The sequence below is a fragment of the Lithobates pipiens genome, unplaced genomic scaffold (assembly GCF_037356315.1).
Source record: "Lithobates pipiens isolate NorthernLeopardFrog02 unplaced genomic scaffold, aLitPip1_a1.2 Scaffold_23, whole genome shotgun sequence".
NCBI classification, from domain to species: domain Eukaryota; kingdom Metazoa; phylum Chordata; class Amphibia; order Anura; family Ranidae; genus Lithobates; species Lithobates pipiens.
In genome coordinates, this window is record NW_027507785.1 from 6051880 (window position 1) to 6059738 (window position 7859).

A 7859-nucleotide genomic window follows, 5' to 3' on the forward strand; every position below is an offset into this window, starting at 1 on the left:
CTTGCTGGAAGGGTCAGACTACCCCCCTATCTGTCAAAAAGTTGAGAAATAACCCTTTCCCTGCTGGAAGGCATGTCCCTCCATTCCCCCTGCAGCTATTCGTATTTATATTTCACCCTTTCCTTGCTGAAGGCTTTCACCCAGCCCGACCTCCCAAATTCCCATTACATTAACTCTTTCCTTGCGGCAGGCTTTAACCCAGCCTGACCACCCAAATACCCATTACATTAACCCTTTCCTTACCACAGGCTTTCACCCAGCCCGACCTTCCAAAATCCCATTACATTAACCCTTTTCTTGCTAAAGGCTTTCACCCAGCCCAACCTTCCAAACACCCATGCATTAACTCTTTCCTTGCTAAAAGCTTTCACCCAGCCCAACCTCCCAAATTCCCATTACGTTAACTCTTTCCTTGTTGCGGGCTTTCACCCAGCCTGACCTCCCAAACTCCCATTACACTAACCCTTGCCTTGCCACAGGTTTTCACCCAGCCTGACCTCCCAAACTCTCATTGCATTAACCCTTTCCTTGCTGAAGGCTTTCACCCAGCCTGACCTCCCAGACTCCCATTGCATTAACCCTTTTCTTGCTGGGCTCCTTCCTGTAGCTGAGAAGCAAATGCATTTTGTAAGTCACTGATTCTGTCCGCCCCCCCCCCCCCCCATCTAACACCCAGCAATTGAATCAGTGCGGAATCCTCTTCATCTCCTTCTTGTGAATGGGAAGAATTCAGGAGGGAAAAAATCCGGAAAATTTATTAAATGACGAATATGATGATGAGGCGTGAATGGGCAGACCCCGGCTAGCTCCACCATAAATTAATTTCCCACATTACGGAACTGACTCCTCCTGGGGGGTCACCGGCTTCTTCTATGTGCAAAGCCCAAACACTCCTATTCATCACCAAGGAATATTTCATCCCAAGGGCAGAAAGACTGGAGGAAAAGAATGTGACACTTCATTCTTCAGGATGTGGATTAAAAATATCATTCAGATAACAGAAAAAAAACATTAAAAAAACACAGAAAATGTACATATATGTATTGTATAGAAAAACTTCACCCTATCTACAGCTCTCCATATACCTGTGTCTCTCTTCTATCTATAATAAATATTTGTAGTTATATACTATGTAACTTGTGGATCTATTTATCTATCTATCTATCTATCTATCTATCTATCTATCTATCTATCTATCTATCTATCTATCTATCTATCTATCCATTAACTCTTAGTCTATTATGTTTTTATGGAGGAGGAGTTGGGTACAATATGAAGATGGAGGAGGGTAGAATTTGGAGATAGAGAAGGTAGAAGTTTAGATGGAGGTAGGTATAATATGGAGATGGAGGAGGTAGAATTTGAAAATAGAGGTGGGTAGAATATGGAGATAGAGAAGGTGGAATAAGGAGATGGAGAATGTGGAATATTAATATTATTATTATTATTATCGATTTATATAGTGCCAACAGTTTACGCAGCGCTTTACAATGTATAGGGGGGGGGGGGGGCAACACAATTACAGTACAATACAAAAGGTACAGGAGGGCCCGACTCGTAGAGCTTACACTCTAAAGGGAGGGGGTGGTGGTACAAAAGGAAATAGCTGCAGAGAATGATTTGATGGCTGGGGTGGCTAGGGGACAGTTAGGTGGGTGTGGGATAGGCTTCCCTGAATAAATGAGTTTTCAGGGAACGCTTAAAGGTGGAATATGGAGATAGAGGAGGTACAACATGGAGATGGAGGAGGTAGAATTTGAACATGGAGGAGGATGGAATATGGAGCTGGAGGAGGTAGATTATGGAGATGAAGGAGGTAGGATTTGGAGATGAAGGAGGTAGAATTTGGAGATGGAGGAGGTAGAATTTGGATATTGAGGAGGTTAGAATATGGAGATGGAGGAGGTCAAATTTGGAGATGGAGGAAGTAGAATTTGAAAATGGAGGAGGTAGAATTTGGAAATGAAGGAGGTAGAATTTGGAAATGAAGGAGGTAGAATATGGAGATGGAGGAGGTAGAATTTGGAGATGGAGATGGTAGAAATTTAGATGGAGGTGGGTAGAATTTGGAGAGGGAGGTGGGTAGAATTTGGATATGGAGGAAGTAGAATATGGTGTTGGAGGAGGTAGAATTTGGAAATGAAGGAGGTAGATTATGGAGATGGAGGAGGTAGAATTTGAACATGGAGGAGGATGGAATATGGAGCAGGAGGAGGTAGATTATGGAGATGGAGGAGGTAAATTTGGAGATGGAGGAAGTTAGAATATGGGGATGGAGGAGGTAGAATTTGGAAATGGAGGAGGTAGATTATGGAAATGGAGGAGGTAGATTATGGAGATGGAGGAGGTAGCAATGTAGATGGAGGAGGGTAGAATTTGGAGATGGAGGAAGAAGAATATGAAGATGGAGGAGGTAGAAATGGAGATGGAGGAGGTAGAATTTGGAGATGGAGGAGGTAGAATATACAGATGGAGGAGGTAGAAATGTAAAAGAAGGAGTTAGAATTTAGAGATGGAGGAGACAGAATATGTCAATGGAGGAGGTAGAATTTTGAAGTGAATGAGGTAGAATATGGAGCTAAAGGAGGTAGACTATGGAGTTAGAGGAGGTAGAATTTGGAGATGGAGGAGGTAAATTATGGAGATGGAGGAGGTAGAAATGTAGATGGAGGAGGGTAGAATTTGGAGATGGTAGAGCGTAGAATTTGGAGATGGAGGAGGAAGAATATGAAGATGGAGGAGGAAGAATATGAAGATGGAGGAGGTAGAATATGGAGATGGAAAAGGTAGAATAGGAGGTAGAATATGGAGATGGAGGTAGAATTTGGAGATGGAGGTAGAATTTGCAGATGGAGGAGGTAGATTATGGAGATGGGGAGGTAGAATATGGAGATTGAGGAATTAGAATTTGGAGATGGAGGAGGGTAGAATATGGAGATGGAGGAGGGTAGAATATGGAGATGGAGGAGGGTAGAAATTGGAAATGGAGGAGGTAGAATATGGAGATGGAGGGTATAGAATTTTCAGATGAAGGAGAGTAGAATATGGAGATAGAGGTGGAGGAGGTAGAATTTGGACATGGAAGAGGTAGAATTTGGAGGTGGAGGAGGTAGAATTTGAAGATGGAGGAGAGTAGATGGAGGAGGTACTATAGATTATGGAGAAGGAGGAGGTAGAGTTTGGAAATTAAGGAGGTAGAATATGGAGGAGGTAGAATAATGAAATGGAAAAGGTACAATTTGGAAATAGAGGAGGTAGAATATGGAGATGTAGGAGGTAGAATATGTAGATGGAGGAGGTGGAATTTGAAGATGAAGGAGAGTAGAATATGGATATTGAGGAGGGTAGAATATGGAGGCTGAATATGGAGATGGAGAAGGTAGAATATGGAGATGGAGAAGGTAGGATATGGAGATGGAGGAGGAAGAATATGGAGATGGAGAAGGTAGAATATGGAGATGGAGGAGGTAGAATATGGAGATGGAGAAGGTAGGATATGGAGATGGAGGAGGGTAGGATATGGAGATAGAGGAGGGTAGAATATGGAGATGGAGGAGGTAGAATATGGAGATGGAGAAGGTAGGATATGGAGATGGAGAAGGTCGGATATGGAGATGGAGAAGGTCGGATATGGAGATGGAGGAGGTAGAATATGGAGATGGAGAAGGTAGGATATGGAGATGGAGGAGGGTAGGATATGGAGATAGAGGAGGGTAGAATATGGAGATGGAGGAGGTAGAATATGGAGATGGAGAAGGTAGGATATGGAGATGGAGAAGGTCGGATATGGAGATGGAGAAGGTCGGATATGGAGATGGAGGAGGTAGAATATGGAGATGGAGAAGGTAGGATATGGAGATGGAGAAGGTAGGATATGGAGATGGAGGAGGTAGAATATGGAGATGGAGAAGGTAGGATATGGAGATGGAGGAGGGTAGGATATGGAGATGGAGGAGGGTAGAATATGGAGATGGAGGAGGTAGAATATGGAGATGGAGAAGGTAGGCTATGGAGATGAAGAAGGTCGGATATGGAGATGGAGAAGGTAGGATATGGAGATGGAGGAGGTAGAATATGGAGATGGAGAAGGTAAGATATGGAGATGGAGAAGGTAGGATATGGAGATGGAGGAGGGTAGGATATGGAGATGGAGGAGGGTAGAATATGGAGATGGAGGAGGTAGAATATGGAGATGGAGAAGGTAGAATATGAGACGGAGGAGGTACAATTTGGAGATGGAGGAGGTAGAACATGTACTGTACATGGAGGAGGTAGAATATGGAAATAGAGGAGGTAGAATATGGAGGTGGAAGAGGTAGAATTTGTAGATGGAGAGGGATAGAATAACTGTGAGGAATGAGATGATGAAAAAAGTAAAGTTCAGCTTTTAGGTAGAGGTGGGAAATATTATGAGCTCAATTTTAGAAAGATGTTTTGGGAACTGGCATGACCTCCATGCTAATATTCCAAATAGTAATGCGAGAGGAGGCTAAAAGTGTGAGGTGAGGAACAGAGGGATAGATTTGGATGTCATCGGTATAGAGAAGCCATGGGAGGTCATCAGGTGGACGGGAGAGGTGTAAAACGTGAATAGAATGAGTCTCGGGATGGAGTCAGGAGGGACACCTACAGAAAGCAGGAGAGGAGAAGAGGAGATAGAGTTGTAGGTGACACTAAAGGAACTCTGTGATAGGTAGGAGAACCAGGAAAGAGGAAGCCAAGAAAGTGGAATCTTTTGAGGAGGTGCTAGTGGTCCACCAAATCAGAAGCAGCAGAAAGGTCTAATAGTATGGGTATGGAGTAATGGCCATTGATTTTAACAGTTTTTAAGTCATTAGTGAGTTTTAGTGGGGCAGTGTCTGTGGAAATCTGGAAAGAAGGATGAGCAGGCTGACCGCACTCCAAACGATGAGGATTATAAACTGAATTTATTGAAATCTTCAGTATACAAAGTGTTCAAACATCGCAGCTCCAAACCGAGCATGGCAGTTAACGCGTTTCACGCACAATGCGCTTAATCATAACTGAAGCACACCTGTAAGAGGGCGGCTTAAATCATCAAAATCCACCACGCTAACATGTGATTACACTTTCTACCACTAGAGGACTCTGTTGAGTTAATTCAATTTCAGAATGACCTGGTCAGCAGCAGCGTAGACTCTTCGGTGTTGATCTGCTGTCTGTCTGTGAAGACCCATAGATGGGAGCTGCCATTGCAGATTTGAGGGCCTAAGGATACAAGGATGGTCCTTCCTTCACTGAATCAGAATAAGTGTGTGTATACCCGGTATCCCGAAATAAAGATACGACTTCACATTGTGACCATAGATATGCCTATGGATGTGATCGGTTGAAAGGCAATTTTCTTGTTTAAAATATATCTATGGCCAGAATAAAAAAAAACGATATCTTCATCTCCACATTGTATGACAATTTTTCTAGTTTCCTATTAATCTGAACCACCTTTGTGACATCTCCAAATGTTGACTTCCTTGAACTCTTGGACACACATAGTCACTATGCCCTGTAAGTAGGTACTGATGTGCCACACATTTCACAGAGCCTGCCTTCAAAACCAATGGCCCCTCACCCTTCAGGCCGAGTCCTCCCTCCTTCCCCAAACCTTCCAAACCATTCCTTCCAGCAATCATAGGGCCTCTAATCTCCTAAAACTGCCCCTGAGCCCCAGTGCCCCCAAGACCACTGAGAGCCCTCAGTCCCGACAGTGCCCTTCAACCACCCACCCTTTCCCCCAGCCTCCCACAGTGTCACCTAACTTCCCCAAAGTGCTGACCAGGCCATAGCTCCCACCTGTCCCCCATTTCGAGGGGCTGTCCCTGATTTGGAACAAAGTCCCCCTTTTCCTCCACATTTGTCCCTCATTTTGGTCTAATCTATATAATTGTATATAAAATGCACTTTTTATCTTTCAAATATTGTTTACTGGCGCTAAACCTTTCATCCAAATTCTAAATTGTTGCGTTTGTACATTTCGAAAGCCAATATACTATATACAAATACTTGTGGGTTTAATGAATACATTTTTTGTTTAATTCTCCTTTTAAGGGGGTGTGTCCTATGTCTACATACTTTTTCCAATAGGTGTCCCTTGTTCCCATCTCAAAAAGTTGTGAGGTATGCCAGTGCATTGCAGTGCCACCCTAGCCTGCTGCAGAACCACCAGCCCCAGGTCTGTACACCTGCTGTGCCCATTATGAGGGGTTCCCACCATCCCTGTGCTGAGTTCCCAGGTCTGTACACCTGCTGTGCCCATTATGAGGGGTTCCCACCATCCCTGTGCTGAGTTCCCGGGTCTGTACACCCGCTGTGCCCATTATGAGGGATTCCCACCATCCCTGTGCTGAGTTCCCAGGTCTGTACACCCGCTGTGCCCATTATGAGGGGTTCCCACCATCCCTGTGCTGAGTACCCGGGTCTGTACACCCGCTGTGCCCATTATGAGGGGTTCCCACCATCCCTGTGCTGAGTACCCGGGTCTGTACACCCGCTGTGCCCATTATGAGGGGTTCTCACCATCCCTGTGCTGAGTTCCCGGGTCTGCACACCCTCTGTGCCTATTATGAGGGGTTCCCACCATCCCTGTGCTGAGTTCCCGGGTCTGTACACCTGCTGTGCCCATTATGAGGGGTTCCCACCATTCCCTGTGCTGAGTTCCTGAGTCTGTACACCCGCTGTGCCCATTATGAGGGGTTCCCACCATCCCTGTGCTGAGTACCCGGGTCTGTACACCCGCTGTGCCCATTATGAGGGGTTCCCACCATCCCTGTGCTGAGTACCCGGGTCTGTACACCCGCTGTGCCCATTATGAGGGGTTCCCACCATCCCTGTGCTGAGTACCCGGGTCTGTACACCCGCTGTGCCCATTATGAGGGGTTCCCACCATCCCTGTGCTGACTACCCGGGTCTGTACACCCGCTGTGCCCATTATGAGAGGTTCCCACCATCCCTGTGCTGAGTACCCGGGTCTGTACACCTGCTGTGCCCATTATGAGGGGTTCCCACCATCCCTGTGCTGAGTTTCCAGGTCTGTACACCCGCTGTGCCCATTATGAGGGGTTCCCACCATCCCTGTGCTGAGTACCCGGGTCTGTACACCTGCTGTGCCCATTATGAGGGGTTCCCACCATCCCTGTGCTGAGTTCCCAGGTCTGTACACCTGCTGTGCCCATTATGAGGGGTTCCCACCATCCCTGTGCTGAGTTCCCGGGTCTGTACACCTGCTGTGCCCATTATGAGGGGTTCCCACCATCCCTGTGCTGAGTACCCAGGTCTGTACACCTGCTGTGCCCATTATGAGGGGTTCCCACCATCCCTGTGCTGAGTTCCCGGGTCTGTACACCCGCTGTGCCCATTATGAGGGGCTCCCACCATCCCTGTGCTGAGTTCCCGGGTCTGTACACCCGCTGTGCCCATTATGAGAGGTTCCCACCATCCCTGTGCTGAGTACCCGGGTCTGTACACCTGCTGTGCCCATTATGAGGGGTTCCCACCATCCCTGTGCTGAGTTTCCAGGTCTGTACACCCGCTGTGCCCATTATGAGGGGTTCCCACCATCCCTGTGCTGAGTTCCCAGGTCTGTACACCTGCTGTGCCCATTATGAGGGGTTCCCACCATCCCTGTGCTGAGTTCCCGGGTCTGTACACCTGCTGTGCCCATTATGAGGGGTTCCCACCATCCCTGTGCTGAGTTCCCGGGTCTGTACCCCCGCTGTGCCCATTATGAGGGGTTCCCACCATCCCTGTGCTGAGTTCCCAGGTCTGTACACCTGCTGTGCCCATTATTATGGGTTCCTACTATCTCACCATGCTCCACCTTTATGACTTTTATGGATTTTTAT